Source organism: Callospermophilus lateralis, chromosome 17, assembly GCF_048772815.1.
Source record: "Callospermophilus lateralis isolate mCalLat2 chromosome 17, mCalLat2.hap1, whole genome shotgun sequence".
Taxonomy (NCBI): Eukaryota; Metazoa; Chordata; class Mammalia; order Rodentia; family Sciuridae; genus Callospermophilus; species Callospermophilus lateralis.
This window is the reverse complement of record NC_135321.1, coordinates 67,490,721-67,512,801: the sequence shown is the minus strand read 5'-3', so window position 1 is coordinate 67,512,801 and position 22,081 is coordinate 67,490,721. Positions and strand designations below refer to the sequence as shown.

General features: G+C 45.8%; 1 pseudogene across 1 annotated transcript in view; it reads right to left on the bottom strand.

Annotated features, from left to right (window-relative positions):
* LOC143382708 (E3 ubiquitin-protein ligase RNF213-like) overlaps nt 1-22,081 on the bottom strand; it is an 83,679-nt pseudogene that overhangs the window by 4,886 nt on the left and 56,712 nt on the right. Inside the window, exons 39-59 of the transcript XR_013154548.1 lie at nt 19,444-19,544; nt 19,170-19,352; nt 18,306-18,475; nt 18,115-18,214; nt 16,041-16,152; nt 15,166-15,379; nt 14,808-14,992; nt 13,939-14,061; nt 13,103-13,213; nt 12,451-12,693; nt 12,054-12,135; nt 11,238-11,272; nt 9,968-10,062; nt 7,366-7,525; nt 6,555-6,735; nt 5,415-5,506; nt 4,604-4,855; nt 2,036-2,172; nt 1,610-1,693; nt 1,144-1,324; nt 715-916 (exon numbers count right to left, since the gene is read on the bottom strand). The product of XR_013154548.1 is annotated as an E3 ubiquitin-protein ligase RNF213-like (transcript). The remainder of the gene's footprint in view (nt 1-714; nt 917-1,143; nt 1,325-1,609; nt 1,694-2,035; nt 2,173-4,603; nt 4,856-5,414; nt 5,507-6,554; nt 6,736-7,365; nt 7,526-9,967; nt 10,063-11,237; nt 11,273-12,053; nt 12,136-12,450; nt 12,694-13,102; nt 13,214-13,938; nt 14,062-14,807; nt 14,993-15,165; nt 15,380-16,040; nt 16,153-18,114; nt 18,215-18,305; nt 18,476-19,169; nt 19,353-19,443; nt 19,545-22,081) is intronic.

The window sequence follows — 22,081 nt, the reverse complement described above, 5'->3', positions numbered from 1 at the left end:
GGATGAGTGCAGCTACAGTAAGGGACAGTATAGAAGTGCCACTGTGTTCAGGGAGTCAGGAGGCAGTTTACAGGATTTGATGCAACAAGGAAGGAAGGGGCTGGAGACACCAGGAAGGTTGAGCTAGGGTCAGGTGACAGGGCCTCTGTGCCAGATGGGGGAGTGTGGTGGAGGCCATGTAACTGTCCACATGCTGTGGACTTGCTGGGGGTGGGGGTTCCTGACCGCCCATTTCCAGGGGTGCCTGCACTGATGCTCCCCACATAGGGGCATTCTGGCAGGAAACTAAGATGAAGTGGTGCTGCTGGCACTGGGCAGCTGGACTGACAGCTGAATGCTCTGAAGTGAAGCCAAGGCCATGGCAGTTAGAGGACGAGGGAATGGGGAAGTTCTGCATGGTGGTTCCTGGGCACGGACTGCATATGCAACTGAAGGGGTGGCAGCAGTGAGGTCTTCTTGGTGGTGCCATTAACTATAGTGGAAACCCAGTCCACTGAGACTTGAGGCTGCCCTGGGGGACAGGTGCAGACAGTGATGGTGATGTGGAAGAGAGCTGGGGATACCTCCCGGCCCAGAGAAGGTGTAGGGACCACAGATCACTAGTAGGGAGGAGATAACACAGACAAGATCCTGGGTGTCACTTGTCTGTTCCCCCTGAAACTCACAAGGGCTGTTCATAACTACAGCAAAGCGTTGGCAGAGGGCCCAGCCTACCTTGAGGGTCAGCCGGGGCTTGCCCTGGAGGAAGTGGCTGCTGATCTGCCGCTGGATCTTCTCCAGGTCAAATTCCTGTGAGGTCTCCCCACCTTGCTCCACTTCATACTGGCAATTGGAGAGAATCAGAGGCATCAGGTCCCGCTCCACTTCGTAACTGACAACATGCAGGTCAGTGACGTCTGAGGCATCCACAGAATAGCTGAGGGACACAAGATACAGGTCTTGGTGTCCAGAGCAGATGTGTGAGGCCTAGGGCTTTGGGGCATATGCTCCTGTTTCTGCCCTTATAGTGTAAGCAAGTGAAAACCATGTGCAAATACGGGGCTTTATTGAGGAAGGCTGAGAGAAGATCTGGGGGACAGGAGCTGTTGCTGGCTAGAGTCTGCAGCCCAGCTTGGTGGCAGGGGTGGTGAGTTTACGTAGTACCTGTTGTTTTCCTTGGAGAACTTCTCCATCGTGTAGATGATTTCATTATGTAGATTAATCAAGTAGCTAACTAACGCAGTTGAGCAGAGGCCCAGGCCCCGACGCCGGGGCAGGATGACCTTAAAATCTGTGTCCAGATCCAACTCAGAGTTGTAGTAGACTTTAGGTAACTTGATTTCACCTTTAAAAGACAGGGTCATTACTAAGCAAAGGGATGTTCCTCCAGGCTTTTGTCTGGAGGCAGGGGAAGAGAAGGGAAGCCATGGGCAGCCATGTCCAAAGATCTAGGCCCTGGCTGTTAAGTTTCTAGTGCCTCCAACTCCTTTCTGATTCCATATTTATAGACTCAAGATGACTGAGGGTTACTTTGGAGGTTGATTCATGTATCTCAGCACATCCATCAACAGGATGCGTTGCCACACACACATCAGGGTACTGGAAGAGCCACGTAGAGGAGGACACTTACCATTGGTCTCCAGTGATCGCCTCAGGGCATTCCATGTGGACAGGAAGATGGTGATCCTGTTGTGGAATAGCTGCCTTAGCCCATCTGTTGAACACAACACTTGGTAAGAGCCCCATGGAAACAATCCCCACCACCACGCTGGCCAGGGTCAAACCACAAGGCGTGTTCCCAAGAACCTGACCCTGCACCTTCCCTCACTCAGCAGCATGCCTGAGTTTCAAGTTTTAGGCTGTATGAGAAGCTGGAGAGGCTGAGGGCTTTCTAGCCACAGCATTGGCTCATGGCCATCTCTGGGATTTAGCATCCTTTGCCTCTTTCTCTACCTTAGGACCTGAGCCCCACCCTCATGTCTCAGCCTGAATGATCCTTTTGAACCACCAAACATAGATGGTCCTGATCTTTGGTTGCAGCAGACAGCAGTCATACCTGAACTGTGACTGCTAATAATAACTCCTGATGGAACAGGAATATTCATCTTCTGGAACATTCTGGAATTGTTTCACTAGATCCCTTTGCAGGGCCAAAATCTCAGGTAAGAATTTCACCAGTCTCAGTTCTGCTTCCTGGAGAAGAGAAGATAGCTCAGTAACACTTCCTCTATTTAATTGAGAAACAACATGGGGTGTATAGATTTTAGGGCAGGCTGGGGACTTTCTGTGTAGTTTAATTTGGTCAGTGGGTTGTTTTACATGATTATACCCTGAAACTTGCAAATGGGAAAGGAGTCATCCCATCCTTTCACCAAGTGGTGAGGGATGTAGGATGAACTGGATCAAGTCCCCGCCCTCCTCTAATAAAAAGTTGCCTCAAGGACTGAGCTGGGCCCCATCTCTCAGTTTGCACAAGAATCAACTCTAGATGACCAAAGACCCAGATGTAAGACTTGACCTCTGAAGCTATCAGCAGAAAAACAGGGGAAACACTCCAAGACATTGGCATAGGTGATGGGTTTCTGGATAGGACCCCCAAACCAAAGGAAGTAAGAGCAAAATGACAAATGGGATCACATCAAACTAAAAAGTTTCTTCACAGCAAAGGAAACAACCAACAGACTGAAGGGACAACCTAACAGAATGGGAGAAATAGCTGCCAATTCTTCACCTGACAGCAGGCAAATACCCAGAATATATAACTCAAAATTTTTTAAAAAATCAAAGTAATCCAATTTAAACATGAGCAAATGATCTGAATAGACAATTCTCAAAAAAAAAAAAAAAAGAAATATAAGTGGTTAACAAATATATGAAAAAATGCTCAATATAATAGCATCAAGGAAATGCAAATCAAAACTACAATGAGATGCCATCCTACCATAGTTAGAATGACTCTTATTAAAAAAAAATAATAATATAGGTGTGTAATCTCAGCTACTTGGGAGCCTTAGGCAGGAGGATCACAAGTTTAAGGCCAACCTCAGCAAGTTCTAAGTTAGTCTAGGCAATTTAGTGAGACCTTGTCTTAAAAAAAGAAAAGGCAGGAAATGGGGGCTGTAGCTCAGAAGTAGAGCATTGTTTGCTTAGGAAGCCCAAGAAGGCCCTGGGTTCAATTGCCACTAGTCCCCCACACCCAAAAATAGATGAACCCAAACATAAAATAATAAATGCTAGCATAGATGAAGAGAAAAAGGAAATCTAATATATTTCTGGTACAACTGTTAATTAATACCTCATAATAGAGAACAGTATGGAGGTTCATCAAACTAAAAAAAAGATCTACCATGTGATCCAACTATTCCACTCCAAAGGAAATCAGGTATCAAAGAGGTACTGCATGCTCATGTTTATGTGGCACCATTCACAATAAGACACAGAATCAGCCTAGAAGAACATCAGCAGATGAATGCATAAAGAAGATGTGGTTTAAATACATAATAGAATATGATTCAGCTATAAGAAAAATGAACTCCTGTCATTTTCAGCAAAATCGATAGAACTAGAGGACATTATGTTAAGTGAAACAAGCCAGACACAAAGACAACATCAATGCATGCTATATGCATACATGGAAATTTCACACCAATTCCCATTATGTATATAGCTAATGAATTAATAAAAATAAGTAATTTGAGAAAAATTTTTTAAAAATTGACTCTTGGGACCACGGTTGGGTGTGAGGCTGCTGTAAGGAAAGACCAAAGCCTACTGCAGTGGTAGCTGATGTGATTTGGGGTTTTGTTCTGAAGGGCCAGGATCCAGCATCCTCAGTCAAATAAAACCATGTCTTAATAAGAGATCACAACACTAACATGAAGTCCTTCCTAGTGTGAGCACCAGATGTTCCCCAATCATTCTGCTCCCTGCCAGCTGTGGTACTGGTCCATGAAGGAGGTGGTGTGAACCTCTACTGTGGCCCAGGAGAGCTCAAGTGGGTGAAAGCTGGGGATGGTTTCTGGGTCTGGCAGGTGTGACTCTACACCCCACAGCCCCATCATGCAGCACACTGCCTCCCACCTACAGGGCATAGGGAGGGCTCTGGTTTGGTTTTGGTGTACATTCTTTGTTTTTAATATTTTTTAATTGTAGTTGGACACAATACCTTTATTTTATTTATTTATTTTTATGTGGTGCTGAGGATTGAACCCAGTGCCTCACACGCGCTAGGCAAGAGCTCTATGGCTGAGCCACAACCCCAGCCCCTTGGTGTACATTTTTGACTGTTCAGCAGGCACCTACTCAGCTTCTGGGGATGAACACAAGGTATCACAGTCGAGTAATCAGTGTGGTCTCTCCTGGCCTTCCTTAGAGATCACTGCTAACCTCACCGTGCACTATGTAATGTGCATATTACTCCTGTGACTTCAGCAGATGTGTCTTAAAGATCTCTGCGCTCTTCCCTAAGACTCCTGATACAGGTCTTGCATTCAGAATCACAGTGCTGATGGGGTTGCTTAGGATTCTGCCTCCAGGAATGATGACTTTGAACCCAGGCACAGAGCCTCCCATTCCTCAGGGGAAGTCTACCAGAAAAAGGGGGCAGCCCATGAAGCAGACACACCTTCTGCAGGAACTGCCAGAGCACGGGCACCATCTCTTTTCCGTTTTTCTGCTCCACAACGTGCTGGAGGTACTCGACTGTGATCTTCTTCCTGCAGCTCCAAATCTTTGAGCAATGAGCCACACTTTTCTGGGGCAGCTGGGGCAAGAAGCTTGCTGGGTCACCATATATGATTTTGGCCACAGGGCTAGAGCTGATGCGCTCATCCTGGCTGATGAGTGCGCCCACAGTCAGCAGGGTCTTATCTAGATGCTGGATAAAGAAATGACACAGCATTCTGCAAGTGAGTCATTGTCACAGACAACCAGGCAGCTCTTGGACCCACAGGAGCTCCTTAGGAATCTGCCTGCACAACCCGGATACTTGCTTTTGCCATCTTTCACTGATTGGGGAGTTCCTTGTTCATAGGGCTTTTGCCTCTACAAACAGAGTGAGACTCGGGGCCTTTATTTCACTGCCCTTTTGCTTCCTGACTTCTCTGACCTGCTGTGGATAGTCAGCTCTGTGATGTTCTCAGCAGAGCAGTCATGAATCCAGAGAGATTGTCGATGCATTTCCGGAGGGTCTCTGCCTCTTACTTTCACATCCTGCTAAAAAAGCAGTGGAGCAGGCTGCCATCTGCCCTATGGGAACTCCTGATAATCCTTGGCCTTACTTAAGACTAGTGCAGGAGGGGGATAGCAGAAGGAGGGGTTTCTCCAGGTAAGGCCTCTAACAGCCCTCCTGAGGATAGTGGGCCAACAGTGCTCACAGATGAATGGGACCCCCTCCTGGACAGAGGGCTAAAGAGTGGTCACCACTCACCACTTACCTCCAGTTCAGGTAGAAGAAGAGCTTCGACATGTTTTTCCCAATTGTTTCTATGTCCTTTTTTTGACAATTTTGCATCAAAATTTAAATGTCCTACAAAGAAAATCAAAATGTGTCTGTTACCCAACAAACAAAAAGCAGCACTCTCTATACAGTAAACACTGAATAATGTTAATAGAGATAGTCCTCCTTTTGGGGTGATAACTTCCTAAGTTCACCAGGTACTGTCAACACCAGCCTCCAGGCCTTGTGAAGACACTTTAGTCTCTGATAACCCTCCAGCCCACAGCTGTGGCCTTGAAAGTATTTTAAACAATTGGCTAAGGACAGGACGTGAATCAAAAGCCTAGGGGCACAGCAATGCTGACAGCTACCCAGAGCCACCTCACTGCTGCCCCCAGGCCTGTAGGCAAAGGTGGTCCTGGGGAGCTGGCAGCAGGTTAGGGCTCCTGAGTCCATGTGTGGTGGAAGCCACACCAGAACAAGAGGTGCTCGGCAAAATCAGTGTTGCTAAGATGGGAAGGACATGCTAATGCTGGTTTCTGATGAAGACACCCCTGAAGTGGAACAGATTCTCCGGTGGTGGTAACAGACATTTTATTGCTACTGTTATTATCTGTATGCTTTTAAATAACATTGTTCTACAATGGTACAATGATTGTTTTAAAAGACTTTTGCAAGTAAGCAAGAAGAAACTGAAATCCCTCCTAATGCCACTCAGATAACCACTTACAGATTCCCCTCACAGACCTTTGCTTTTGGCCTGGATTTAAATGTTTAGAGTAGAAGAGTTAGCTTGGCAGACAGTGTTTTGTAGCTTCCTTTGTTTATGTAACAAATTGTGTACATGTACATATCAGGTCAGGGTACAAGTGTGACATCTCTGGAAAGCAGAAGTGGGACATGTCACCTGCTGGGGTGCCACGTGCTCCCAGGGCACAGGTTAATGGTGCATGCACAAGCACCAGGTATCAGTGCTGCAGGCCCAAGCCAGGCAGGTGGTGTGTGGAGGAGCGCAGCAGCCCCTCCAGCCCCCGCAAGGAGAGCAGAGTGCTTGCTCCCACTCCTATCATGCCATTCACCAGGAGCTGAGGGAGCCTGGCCTCTTGGCAGTTATGCCCAGCCCACATCCCTTGCTTACTCCAGTCAGGGAGTGGGTGCTGCTCTTTGAGAAGGCAGCACAGCATGAGGTGGACCACATGGGTGGTCTCGTCAACACTCTTCCCCAGCATCTTTGTCAACTGCTCCAAGTCTCTCCGGATGTGCTGCTGCAGGAATCCTTTTGGGTCACTCACTGGAGGCTTGATGATATTTATCACAGCCTGTGAGGGCAACGAGACAAGAAGTGTAGTGAGATCAATGTGTAGAGGACACAGTGAGAAGCCAAGGGAGCGAAGCACCAGCACTGGGGAGAGGGTGGTTTCTAGGTGAGGTCAGGGTGCTCTCAGCATGATGCAGGCAGCAGAGGAAGGGAGGGAGGTGAGTAGAGCCAGAGATTGCTGGCTCTGATGTCATCCTGGAGCAGCAGGGAATGCTTCCCTGCACCTCCTGCAGCCACCACAAGGGTGTAGGTGACAGGGTCCCACCACCTCCCCATGCCCAGGTGTGGGCATGGACAGAGTTATATACTCTGAGTAGTCTATATGATCTGATTGTTGCATTGTATACACATGCTAAGATGTCACACTGTAACAAACGTGTAATTGTTTTGTGTCAGTTAAAACAGATTTTAAAAATTAAAAAAATGAGGAGGATTTTCCATAATCTGAGGAGTAGTTCCCCATTGCTTCATATGCCCCAGAGGGAAAAGTAGGATCTATAACTTTTGCATTACCCTGTGGACTAGGTAAAAACCCTAGGTGGCTAGGACTTTGTAGACAAAAGGACTGGATGCAAACACAGCAGGTTCTTTCTATATCAACATAAGAGAGTCTAGCGGTAGCATCTTATACCTTGGGATTTTGAGTGGCTCCCAAAAGCATAGCCAGATGAGTGAGTAGGCGCATGAGAATGAAGATGACTGGGGACAGGTCTCGGTCAGACACCACTATGACATCTCTGGGTTGCGGGTGGCCCAGCACATGGCCAGTCTTGGTTCTGGCTGTGCTGTCTCTGGAAAGGATGAGAGGAAACAGGGTGAAGACTAGAGATATCTGTTTCTCCTCAGCTCCAGGGGCCTCACATGTTAATGACTAGGTTCCCAGTTTGGTTTTCTTTTCTTTTTTTTTTTTTTTTTGGTTTTGGTAATGGTAATGGGGATTGAACCCAGGGGCTCAACCATTGAGCCACATTCCCAGCCCCCACTTTTTGGGGGGCACTAGACCACTGAGCCACATTCCCAGCCCTATTTGGTATTTTATTTAGACAGACAGGGTTGCTTAGTGCCTTGCTTTTGCTGAGGCTGGCTTTGAACTCACAATCCTCCTGTCTCGGCCTCCCGAGTTACTGGGATGATAGGTGTGCATCACCACACCCAGCTAGGTTTCAAGCTTTGAAGAAAACACTAAAAGAACCAATTATTCCAAGCCTAGACCACCTGCCTCCACATCTTTCTCTCTTTAGACCCACCCAGCTGGATGGGCAAACTCTGCAACTTTCCCAATGTTAAATGGCTGCACGATGTGGCCATTAGGGCAGGGTGTCAGGATGGAGACCAACACCTTCCTCACGACAGCAAGTTTGGGGCATTTTTGCATCCATGTGAGGATTGTCTATGTAATTCTCAATTTTTCCAAATCAAAAACTGGGATATACAGACTGGAAAAAGTTTTCAAGATTCAAGGACATTGATAATTTAAGAAGATAAGTCTAGACTATTTTAAGCTTTGTAACAGAAAAGCCAGATAAATGGTGAGGTAGAAGGTCCTGCATGTCATCTTAAGGGAGCTCTGACAGCCACACTCATCTCAGGATCAAGCATGGGACTGTGAGATCAGATTTTTATTTTTATTTATTGTTTTCAGTTCTGGGAATTGAGTGGGGGCTTCACATGTGCTAAGAAAGTACCCTACTTTTGAGCTACACCCCAAGTCCTTTCTATTTTTATTTTAAGACAGGGTCTCACAAAGTTTTCTGAGCTGGCTTCAAACTTTCAATCCTCCTGCCTCAGCCTCCTGAGTAGCTGGGATTACAGGTGTGCACCAATATTCCTGGCTGAAGGTCAGATTTTTATCTAGTTTCTGAATCTGGTATAGTTAGCCTTATGTATCTGCAGTTCTGCGCCTGTGAAGTCAACCAACTGTGAATCAAAAATATTCAGAAAGAACTGTGTACTGAAGAGTAGCTTTTTTTCTTGTCACTATTTCCTAAAAATATGATAAATGGGTATTTACATAGCATTCAATTTACATAAAGTATAATAAGAAACCTAGAGATGATTTTTTAAAAGTCTATGGGAGGGCTGGGGATGTGGCTCAAGCGGTAGTGTGCTCGCCTGGCATGCATGCGGCGCTGGGTTCGATCCTCAACACCACATACAAATAAAGATGTTTTGTCCACAGAAAACTAAAAAATAAATATTAAAACATTCTCTCTCTCTCTCTCTCTCTCTCTCTCTCTCTCTCTCTCTCTCTCTCCCCGCCCCCCCCTTCTCTCTGTCTCTCTCTTTAAAAAAAAAAGTCTATGGGAGGCCAAGTACAGTGGTGCACACCTGTAATTCCAGTGCCTTGGGAGGCTGAGGTAGGAGGTTCACAAGTTCAAACCCAGCCTCAGCATCTTAGTGAGACTCTATGCAACTTAGCAAGACCCTGTCTTTAAATAAAATATAAAAAGGGCTGGTGTTGTGGCTCAGTGCTTAAGAACCTTAGGCTCAATCCCCAGTACCATTAAAAAAAAAAAAAAAATGGTTTACAGGAGGATATTTGTAGGCCACAAGCAAATACTGTGCCATGACATATAAAGGAACTGAACATCTGGACCTGAGTATCTATGGAAGAAAATGTCCTGGAAACAAGTCTCCATAGATATGGAGGAATGGCTGTAGTTAATATGACTGATTACAGGGCTCGAGCTGGAGCTCAGTGGCCGAGTGCTTGCCTAGCACATGTAAGGCACTAGGTTCAATCCTTAGTACCGCATAAAAATAAATAAAATAGTACATGTATGAAGACACGAAGGATGGGGCTCTACTTTGTGTACAGCCAGAGATATGAAAAATTGTGCTCTATATGTGAAAAAAAGAAAAAATAAAATAAAGACACTCTATTCATCTACAACTAAAAAAGTTTCTAAAAAACACTGATTACATGTGTCTTTCACTTTTCTCAAATTAAAAAAAACAAAACAGGGAAGGGGTGCAACTCAATGGCAGAGCTCTTGCCTAGGATATGTGAGGCCTCGGGTTCCATCCCCAGTACCACAAAAATAAAACAAAGCAAAAAACCCAAAAAGCTTCAGCACTACATGACTACAGATGTGCTTGATGTGGATCCCCAACATGACACAGTCCAGATGTAGAACAGTGGTGTTAGTGATCCTATAATTCATATGATTCATCTGCTGGAATGGACTGCCCAGCGCCTCAGGCTCCAAGGGACGGAAGCTGAGTCCACATACCTGATACTTTGGAAGCCAGCATGAGGTCTATGGTTGATACCTCCTATTTTAGCACCACAGTCAACACAGAAGCTCTGCTCCATCAGCTTGCCACACTGGGATAGGGAGGACACACAGTCAGCACTGCATCCAGCATTGGTACATGTGCAGAAGCCACCCTGCATAGGAGGTGGTGTGTGCCACAGACTGCATCTGGTGCATGTGTGTGTTAGGGAGGAGAAGGAGCCCTGGGGAGAGGGTGGGCACTTAACCACATATACTGTTCATGGGCAAATGTGGCTTCACTTTCCAAAAATAAAGTTTTTTACTCCCAAGTAGAGTGACTAGTGTGTATAGCCCCATCTTCCTTTCTCCTATTCACCGCCTTCTCCATCCCTGTGTCTAGCATGCCAGCCTCTAGAGCATCGTTATCTAACACCAGGAATGATGGTGTTAATAACTTCTAAGCAGACCTCCTCACATCCACTGGACAAAACCAAAAAAACCCAACCATAAGATTTGCCACCACTAATGGGCCCAGGTTTCCAAGTTAAATGGCACCCCACTACATGCTATGAATCACAGCCACAGCAGGCCCCTCCAGCTGCAGTGCTCAGACCACAGAACTCAGTGATAAGAGGGGCCCTGGAATCTCTTCTTATTTCACTCCTCAGACAAGGAAGCAAGTGGGAGTCAGGAAGGGAAGTCACATCAAGGAGCATCCTGTTCACTTTAGGGAGCAGCACACATAAGTCTAGTCCAGCAGCAGCATGTTGCTCAGCAAGTGCAGATAGAGCAGCCCGGGAGATGCCCTGGAGTCCCAGATGAGCAGCATGTGCTTGTCTCCCAGGGCTCATCACCCATAAGTCTTTCCTGTCCTCTCCTGTCCTTTGGTCTCTAGCCCACATTCCTCTCTGACTAGTGAACCAGCTGAGGATCTATGTGGCTGAGCCCTGCTGCAGGGCCAGGGAGGGAGGTAGGGCTCCCAGCCAGCAGCACCATGGCATCCCAGGAGACTTGGGCAGTGCCTGCAGACATTCTTGGGCATCACACTGGGCTAGGGGGTGCTGCTACACCCAGTGAGCTGAGGCTAGGCGTGCTGCTAAATATCCTACAATGCACAGACAGATCTGCAGGAAAGAATCATGTTCACAGTGCCATTTAGACACTCAGTTGGAACACCCTGAGTAGCCCTCAGAATACACCTATGTCTCCCTCATTCCCTAGGCCCTCCTTCCCCTCCCAGATGGGAAATGCACATTTTGAGCCTCCCCCAAACACCATGGCTCACCTCTCCTACAGAACATGGATGACCATAGGGACAAGCTGTTCAAAGAACAATAGGACACATGTTAGCTAGTGAGTCTCCACCAAATGACCTCTGTGGGAAGGGGAAGTTGCTGCCCTCCTCTCTAGCCCTGACCAACAGGACACACAGCCCATGTCCTCATAATCTCACCAGAAGCCTTGAGCCATGCCATCAGCTAAGTTTACTTGACATGTCAAGTAAACTGGAGCTCAGTGAACACATGTCATCAGTGAAAAATGTCTGCATTTAGCTTTCAGAGAGAGGTTAGATTCCATACACACACCAGGGGTAACTTAGTGGCAGGGGGGATAGTGTTTTATACTTTTATATTCTCTTGGATTTTTCCTTTTATGGCAAGAGAATGACTTTGAACAACTTAAAAAATAGTTTTAGAAGGTTATTTACTCAAGGCAACAGCATAACTCACATAAAGTCAGAGGTTATATGGCTGTCTCCCAGGTCCAGACTACAGGAAGCTCTCTCTGGGTCAAAAACCCCTGGATTGTGACTAGCCTTTGAATGAGCCTCAATATGGTCCCCAGGTCCCCCTTATTCTAAATGGCATGTTCTGCCGAGCAACAGTGCATTCCAAAGGGTCTTGTCCCATGACTATGCAGGGAAATGATTTGGTCATCTAGCCAGCCAAGTCTGTGGCCTTTGAACCACCAGGAGGAGGCAGGTGACATGGGCCTTCAGCAGAACCTTGTGAAGCCAAGTACAACCTCATGTCTGGCATGGCCGCAGGCTGACCTTCCAAGCTGAGAAGAGTGAGACCCTTCCTCTTAGACCGATACTCACTATACCAGTGGACGCCTTCCAGACCCTCCCACTTCTGGGCTTGAGCCAGCAGGTCTTCAGGCATCATTGGAAGAAAAGCATTCTGAAAGACCAAGAGCAGAAGTGGCCCTGCTGAGTGAGCCTGTGGGCTGCAGCTGCAACCCAGCAAGAGGGACAGAGTGAGAAAGTTTCTTCTCAGCTCGAGAGCTGTTCACAGAGGATGAACAACAGCTCTGTGTGAAACAGCAAAGGGTAGGGCATGTTTTCACCAGCACTGTGCTGAGGATCAAGTGGGGCAACAGGGCAGAGAATCTAGAAGATGGACAAGTCGGAGAGTTCCCACAGCCACAGGCCAGGTCTCAACATGAAAAACCCTGAAGTTTCACTGTGAAACCAAAGTCATCATCATGCAGCTTACCGCCATGCTGGCTGGGGAGAAGGCCAAGTTCCTCAGGGGCACCAAGACTTTGCTCTGTCCACACAGAAGGACAGCCGCAGTGTGAACAGCCATTTCTGTCACTGTTCCTTCAAGACTGTCAGCACCAGGGCCCGCGCTCAGCAAGGGCAGAGTGTTGGCCACGAGGGATGCTGCGAAAGGCCTAACCCCCGGAGGAGACAGGATCTTGCTGTCCTCAATGAACCTGCTCACAGCCTCGCATTGCTGGCATGAAAGATGTTTTTCATGTTAGGATATGTCAAAGAAGAATACTGTGTGAACTTAGGGTTTTCTCTTTGAAAGTCACATATTTTAATACTGAGTGCACATCAAATATCAAGGTATATATATTTAAAGGATTACTAATGGAGGAGAAATTCTTCAGGAAAGAGAATTTTCATATAAAAACACAGCAACCTCATTCCTGAGTGCAGATCTCAACACTCTGTTTTGATAAACATTAGGTAATGTTCCTGAGACTGTAAGATTTAGGGTTAACAGAAAATAGTTCTTCCACGTAACAAGGGTACACCCTCTTTTATCCTGATAGGAAATAAAAGTTTATGACTTCTACTGTGCTCAGAAAGTCCCTCCTAATCATGAGACTGAACTCAAGCCCCAATGTGTCACTCACCTCTGGCTTAGGATGGAGGTTCAAGTTGTGGGAGCAGTGGAGAGCAGCCACTTCTCGGAACAGCGCCAGCAGCAGGTAGACGGCCTGTTGAGCTCCGGGGCTCCTGCAGGCCTGCGGGTGGAGCGTGGAGCGAGCACTCAGAAGCTACACAGCGCTACCTGGAGCAACCTTCCATGGGCCACGCACCATGGCCCTCCACGCACATGACTGTGGCTATGAGTTCATGAGACATGCTCAGGTTAACCTCAGTGTACAAGGGCCAGGCAGTCATGATGGAGAAACAGAAGTCAGCACCTGTTCTCCTCCAACAACTTCACTGGTCTTGGAAATGTTTCCTGAGAAGTTTTTCTATTTCCTCTTTCCAGCATAAGGCCCAGATAAACTGGGACTCAAAAAGGAAGCAAGACCAGAGCAATTTAAAGATTAGAATCCTGGGGCTGGGGTTGTAGATCAGTGTTAGAGCTCTTGCCTAGCACGTGTGAGGCACTGGGTTTGATCCTTAGGACTGCATAAAAAGTAAATAAATAAATAAAATAAAGGTATTGTGTCCATCTACAGCTAAAAATATTTTTAAAAGATTAGAATCCTAAATCCCTGTATCAACATCAAAATAGACACATAAGCATATATGTGGATTGTGAATCCATACAGCTATGGATTTTGCTAATTGTCCTGACATCTTTCACTTACCAGTGAGACCATGGGCATCTACCTCCTGGCATATAGTGTCACTCTAGAAGCTGTTCAGAGGCCCTCTCCACCACATCTGCATCCTTTGACATAACCAAGGTCAGGGGGGCGACCTGCATCAGGGAGAATCTTTGAGCCCATCCTACCATAAGAGCAGCCTCGAGGCCGGAGACCTTGCACTCGAGCATGGCTTTGCCCACTGCGTCACGAAGTGCCTTGTACTTGTCCCCATGCACCAGGTATTGGTCCATCTGGCCCGTGTGGTCTTTCTGCAGCTCAAAAGAAAAGGGTTAGTCATGGTGGAGTGGGTTGAGGTGTTCTGCAAGGCCCATCTCCATAGGCTAAGAAAGACAGCAGACACCACTGGAGGCTGGAGGTAGCTCAGCTGGGACTCCCTGTAGGGTCCAGGCATGACAGTCCTGGGAGTCTTCAGGAGCATGGCTTCCACAGGGTCGGAGAGCCCAGGGAGGAGGGAGGCTGACCCTGGAGCTTCTTGCTTTCTCTACACATGGCACCACCCCAAACGAGGTGACAAACAACATGTCATCTTTGAGTCCCAGTTGGTCATATTAAAGATGCCAAGAGCTGCAATGCCATATTTTTTAACCCTAGGACAGTAAGAATTTTCAAATTTTTGAGCACTGGGAACAGAGAAGCCTGAAAGCCAAACTCATTACACTTGTCTCTCAATTCTACCCACCTCTGCCTGGCACAGAGCACAAGACACAGCCTGCAAGAGGTCACCTTTTAATTTACTGGAAGCAAATATTTAAAAAAAAAATACTCTTTCACTTTCCCTGAAGTGAAGCCCAGATAAACAATGAACCAGAAACACACACAAGTGTGCACACACATGTATCCATGCCTACCTTTGCCCTATAGCAAGTGGCCTAAGCCCACCCTGAAGCAGAGACCAAGGACCAGACGCCTGCCTGTGTCCTGCCTGTTGTAAGGGCTGGGAGGGTGAGGAGTGGTGCCCATAGCTTGCCCACTCTGCCAGGGACCTGAATCTCACCTGCTGTGCAATGACTCCCTTGGGAAACACCCACTGGCACCGATGGCCCTCCCTGGAGAGGCTTTTCACAAATTCCATCCCACGCAGGCTCGTCCGGACCAGGTACATGCGGTGCCAGTCGTTCCCTGCCTGGGTGCAGAACTGCTGGACATGGCGCAGGTAGCACTGCTGTTCCTCAGCCAGCTCTGAGAGTGCAAGGAGAAAGCTGGTTAGCGACTGGGGACTGAGGGCCTGCTTCTGGGGAACTCAGTAAAAAACACCCAGAAGAGGGGACCATGGTAAGGTCCAGCAAGACCCTAAGGACAGTTCCTGTCCTTCTGAAACTGTAGCTAACTTCTCCAAGGTAGAAAAGACCTGCCTGATCCCTCCTGAAACTCCAAGAGGAGGTCAGAAGCTCTGTCAAGACACAGGCGAGTCCTGGCCAGCTCCTGCAGGTACTCTACAGATGCCGCAGTGGCAGGTCCTTGGCCTTGTCTCCCTGAGGAGCAGGTCTGTAGGAAATGGCCTTCCTCCCTCAGGCAGTCGAGTTCACTCCTTGTGGAATAAGCACTGGTCTTCTCCTGAATTGAATCCTGAGGAACAGAAAACAAGAAAGAAAAGGATATTATACTTTATAACAGGCAACTCCCCAATCTTCTAAAATTGCCAGTGAGAATTCAAGGGAAAATAAAAATCATTATTATAGGTCTGAGTATAAATTTTTGGTTCATAGAAAACAATTGAAAAAGCAAACCTATGAGAAAAAACTGTGTATAATCTTGAAATTTGGAAATAAAAATATGAAGACATTAAAAAGGATTCATGATCTCGCCAGCTGGGGATGACCATTGCTAACCCTGATGTATAATCCTCCAGGCTGTGGAGTCTTCGCTTTGCACTACACGCATGCGACTGACAATGTAGTCACATACTGCTTAAAAACAGGGACACCTGCAAGAATGCATCCTTAGGGACTTTCAATGTTGTGTAAACATCAGACAGTTTCAGATACTAGTTAAGGATCTCACGAGACCACCATCACACATGCAGTGAAGGAAACATCACCAAGTGGCTCCTGACTGTGTGTGTGACATCTAAGAGCAGGGCTACGTCTTTGAAACATCTTTCTTTTTCCACACGGAAAAGAAACATCTGTTAATTATACTGAATAAAGCTGCATTCTGTCAGTTTTCAGAAACTCTGCCACTGCCTAAACCATATGGTTCAGATGGTTTTAAGAGGCAGCCGGCTTACTTCTAGGCAGTTGATGAAGAGCATGTAGAGTTCGGTCTTATCTTCAGTGATGAACGCTTTTTTCTCTAACAGGGACAAATAGGCTTGGATGTAATCCTTCACTGCTTGGAAGCTGTGAAAAGAGAAATATTATTCCTGGTGATGTCAGGATCACCCTACACAAAAGCGCATCTATTAATCTATTATCCATCTATTTCTCTGTGTGAGTATAAAGGTATAATACATACATATGCAGGTATATAGGTTTAACAGCTTTTTATTTAAAATGCTTGCACACTCTTGGAGGAATATGAAATTCCATATTGCAGTTCAGCTGTTCTCAAACATTTTGGTTTAGGGCTCTTTTACAGGCTTAAATTTTATTGAAAACTGCAAGAAACTTTTTGTTCATGTGGGTCAAATCTATCAATGTTTATGGTATTAGAAATTAAAACTAAAAAGTTTCAAGAATATTTATCAATTCATTTAAGATAAAAAGAATAAACCCACATGTGTTAATGATGTTAAGAAGTGTGGCTTTTTTATAGTCCTATAATTCTTGGAAGCCTTGTTTAACAGAAGTCAGCTGACTTCCTACATCTGCTTCTGATGCTACATTGAAGCGTTTAAAGAAAATCTGGCCTCACACATGATATAGTTGGAAAAGGAAGAATTTTTAATAGTCCTAATATATATTTGGGGTTATTCTTTCTCAATACTGTACCAACACTTGAAAAGTGATCATTTCTGAAGGGTGGTTATGGGACTTGATACCATGTCAGTTATTTTCATCATCAACTATATTACCATCCCGTAGACTACTCTGTTATGAATTTTTCCCAGTGCTATGGATTGAACCAAGGGCCTCACTGTGTGCTAGTCAAAAGCTCTACCACTGAGCTGCATATCCAGCCACTCCATCATTTTTTGATTCTGTGACATCAGGCATTGGTCATTTGGAAAAGCTTTGGTTTGCTGAGTAAAGCATATCTTGAGATGTTGGCATCTTTTTAGTCTACAACCTGTTGTTGTAGATACCTACCTACATTCATCAACATCACCAGAGATCTGTGGTCTGGTGGTCACTGGTTCAGGCAAAACGGCAAGGCCTGAGAAAAGCAGCCAATTCTTATCTGGAGACATTTAGGAGTGGAATTCTTTGAGATAACCACTGTCCTCTGGTATGCAATGTTTTGGATCTATTTCCTGCTTCTACACAACATTAAAAATCACAGCCTCAGGCTGAGGTTTTAGCTCAGTGGTGGAGCACTTTCTCCTCAGGTTTGAGGCACTGGGTTCCATCTTCAGCACCACATAAAAATAAACAAACAAAATAAAGATATGCATTCAACCATAACTAAGAAATATTTTTAAAAAATCGAAACCTCAGGGGTTGAGATTTAGTAAGGCTCATATGTGAAACTGGCATTTGAAAAACTACATATACACAGTGGAGAAGATGACCATGACTATGGTTGCAATTTCCTTCATGCAAAGAAGCTTTGGCAAAGTTACTGCAAATATGGACATGTTGAATAGGCAAATTACTGTCTCAGGATTATTTTTTAAAACTCTGAGGTCTGGGACCCCCTCCCCACCAAAGGGTCTCTGCCAGCACGCTGAGAATTGAAGCTCAATGAACACACAGGATCAGCCAGAGAACACCATGCGTGAACATCACTGACCGCGTGTCTAACTGAGAAAACACATAATCCACGTGCTATGGAATCTTGACCTGGAGGACACCGAGGGTAAGGTACAGTCTGAGTTACCACCCTGCAAATCACACCCTGGGGTGGCCATGAAGTGAGGGTCAGAACCACCATTCCTAATGCATGGGTTCTGCATGTTTCACCACACCAAGGGTCCTTCCCAGAACTCTGTCTTCTTACTTTTACCAGACCCTGGCAATGCCCAACTCACATGCACACAGGGTTCAGGGTCTAAACATAATCAACAGAGACCAGGTTTCCTCACACTGAAGAAACTTTCCCAGATCATGAGCTAGGATATTTGGCAGCACAAAGACCAAGCACAGTCCAGCCCAGAGAAGCTGAGGCCTCAGACAAGTGTGCCTTCAGGGAGCCGCTCCCACCTGTACTTCAGGAGCAGCTTCAGCACCACGGAGCGAATGACAGGAGTCTTATCCACAGCATCATCAAATGGCGAGAGAGACTTGGTGTGTTCCCAGTATCCTTAGCCAGAAAGAAAAAGGTGCTACTGCTCATATCATGGCACAAAACAAAGAGGAACTGAATCAAGGTTTGAAGGAAAAAAGTAACTCACGTTGGGGAGCATGCCTCAAAAGCTCCTTCCGCACAAAGAGTAGAGACAGCAGCTCATCAATCACACTCTTCTGAGGAGGGGTACTGTCTTTGAAGCACTTGGTAGAAACCAGATCCATGAAGAAACTGTTGCACATCTGCCGGAACTGGGCATGTTTCCCAATGGCCACCCTGAGGAAACAGTGAAAACCCCAGTCAGAGGATTCAGAGAGTGTTCCCAAATCCCTGCATGCAGAATGATTTGAGATTCAGACAGCAAATCATTTTACATCAACAGATGCAAGTGTCTACTTCTGTTGATATAGCTTGTCTTCAAAACTGCAGACAGTTTCTACACACATCTCTTTCAGGAACGCCTCCATCATAGAACCAGACAAAGCCTGTCCCAGAACCCCTTTACTGGGAGGAAAAAGAAGGCAAAGCAACCAGTGATGGAGCACGACCACGGTCTGAAGCCCACAGCACCATAGCTCTCTTCCCGCACCTCCCAAACACTGGGCAAGAGCAGGTGTGTGGCTTGATGGTATAGGGCTTGCTTGCCTAGCCTGCACAAGGCCTGGAGTCCACCCCTGTACACACCACTCAGATGAAAAGGAGGACAGAAAAGCTGTATCTAAGTTTCTTGGGTCTCTTTCAAGGGCTTCATTTATTAGTTTCTGAATTTTGCTGTCTCAAAATGTTGCGGGACATGTGTGTCTTGGGGAGAGGAATTCTGAGGTACCCAAATGGGAGTCTCACTTCAGAGAGTTCTCTGAAGCCAGGCTTTTATCAGATGGAGGTTAATAGAAATTGAATTTCTGAATATTATATTTGAGAAAAAAGGACAGAAAAAAGAGGAAGACTTTTAAAGAGAAAAGTGTTTTACCTGTGCTTTTGGGAAACTGTCATAGAGAACTCCTCTGGCAGGACAGTTAAACAGTAGGGGCAGGTCATTTGCCTGGAGACGAGCCAGATCTTGATGCAAGGCAAGCAGTGCACATGGCCACAGGGCAGACACCCAGGATCTTGAGCATCTCCCAGGCAAATGAGGCATGGCTGCACTCCAAACCTGAAATCCAAGCAGGTGATGGGCTCTAAGGCAGATGCCAGCACCCCAGGCGCAGCAATCCCTCTCGCCTGGAGCCCAGACCCTCTCTCACCTGGCCAGGCTCTTGCTGGCTTGCTCCTTGCACTCACAGAGAATGGTCATCACAGCCTCAAAGGGCCTGTGGGTCTTGAGGTCAGAGTTCTCTTGAACACACTGAAGGAGAAAGGCCTGGTGAGGGGTGGCACCCATTGAGGAGGGGCAGGGGTCAGCTGTGCCTTGGGGCAGCCCAAGGCGTCAGGGATTCTTAGGAGTTTCCCATCCTTTTATCTCTTTGTGGCTCTGCTGCTTTTAAAAGGGAAGAACCAAATTCCCAGTGTCTAAATTTTCCCTCTTCCTTCCTTTTCTTTTCAGGTCTGCCCCTTCCCTTCTCTTGATTAATTTCAAACTTTAAATGATAATAATGTAATGACCATTGCTACACACCATTAAGCTCTGAGAGACCTCAGCATTTTTGTAATATTGGCTTTAGATCTTGTTTTATTTATTTACTTATTTAGAGATGGGGTCTTGCTGTGTTGTCCAAGCTGCTCTCAAACTCCTGGACTTAAGCCATCTTCCTGCCTCAGCCTCCTGAGGAGCTGGGCTACAGGTATGTACTGCCACCCCTGGTTATATCATATTTTAAAGTAACAACACATAGATCCAGTTGTGGCAGCACAGGCAGCCCTTTCTAAATAAGTGTCCCCCCTCCGCTCCCAGGTAACCACATTCCTAAGTTTCTCTGAGGTCTTGTGTGCCTGTGTAAACATCCTGCCATTGTCCTGTGCCATTCTGCCCTTTAAACCCTGTGGCCTGGGAGGCCCCACTGCAGGCCCAATTCTGTGAGTTCCTGGTTGGGAGATCAGCTGCAGATCACTGGCATTAACCACTGTATGGCAGCTCCCATGAATATTTCAGATACCTCTTTCCAGTAATGGATATTTAGTGTGTAGTTGGGTTTTCACGATTCTAAAGAGTGCTGTACTAACAGTCTAGCGTATGTCTACTTCAGTAAAAACAAGAAGTTGGGCTGGGAAGCAGCTGGGTGGTGCAGCCCTTTCCTGGCATGAATGAGGCCCAGAGTTCCACCTGAGGACCACAAAATAAATCAAAGTGTCTCCAGGACACTCATTTAGAAATGCACATCTTCAGCAATGCAGGATAGTGAATTTAATGATTTAATGGCTGTTTCTGAGAGTTTGTGGTCAGGCATGATATTGAAGCCAGAATTAGACAGGCTGATGGGTCAATTCAGAGAATGGAAGGATTGAAATGTTAATTCCTTCAGAACACTTCCTCCACCCTCATCAAGATAACCTGCCCCTGCTCCAACATGTTGCTAAGGTAACCTGTCCCAGGGATTGTCCCTCCCTATAGGGAGTTTTAATTAAGCCCCCTTCCTGCCCAGATCACTCCACTTTGACCCCTCCAGCCCATCTGCTTTTCACCTTTTGGCCATCCCACCAAGCATCTTCTGGGCCTAGTCACCTACACAGGAAGGAGAGAGATAAAGGAGAAGAGAACAGGAGAACAAAGGAAGCCTAGAACATATAAAAAGGCAGAACACCCTCACTTCTTGGGATACCAGGATACCGGCTATGGCCCCCTTCTCTCTTCTGGGAGAAGTCTATGTGACCCATTTTTAAATATGCTTTATATGCTTGCCTCTGCGTGTTTCTCTAATGTTCAAACTTCACCATGTAAGGAAGCAAAACTTGTCACTGGTAACCCGTGGTATCAGTGTTAGTACTGGTGTTCTATAAGGGCATTATACAAGTAAGAATAGTTCCCTATTGCTACTTTGCAGAGGGTATATTTTTTTCTAAATCATACATTTTGTCAAATGCTCTCTTTACCTTTTGAAACTATTATTTAGAGTCTATTTTTTAGCTTATATAACTGATGACATCCATAGATATTTTTTTGCCATCCTTGAATTCCCAGGATTGATCAAACTTGGAAATGATGTGTGTTTATTATCCTGATAAATTTGATTTGTTAATTAACAAACCAACTCAGCAATGGATAAAGGACTTAAGACATTTCTCCAAAGATACATAAATACCTGAGAAGCACAAGAAAAGGAGCTCAGCATCACTAGCTATTATGGCAATGAATATCTAAACCCTCTGAGGGCTGGGGTAGTAGCTTAGTGGTAGAGCACTTGCCTAGAATGTGTGAGGCTCTGGGTTCTATCCAGAGCACCACAATAAAATAAAGGAATAAATAAAAGTATTCTAAAAAAGCTCTTCATTATTAAAACATTATTCTTCATTATTAAAAACAAACTTCTTCATTATTAAATTTTATTAAAATTCTTCATTTTTAAAACAAAACAAAACAAAAAACTCTGAACTAGGCAAGGTGGCACATACTCAGTGATAAAGAAGCCTGAGGCAGGAGGATCACATGTTCAAGGCAAGTCTCAGCAATTTAGCCAAATCCTGACTCAAAATTTAAAAAGAGGCTGAGATGTAGCTCAGTGGTAGAGCACCCCTGCATTCCATCACCAGGACAAAAAAAAAAGAGAGACAGAGAAATTTAATAAATTAATACTGTGAGTCCCCTTCTAGTTATACATCCAAAAGAAGTAAAAGCAGGCCTCAAATAAGTTGGTGAACACCAAAGTTCATAGCAATCACAACAGTCACAAGGCCTCTGACGTTCTGGTCAAGTCTGGGTATGCCAATCTATTTCCTGTGTGCCCGCCT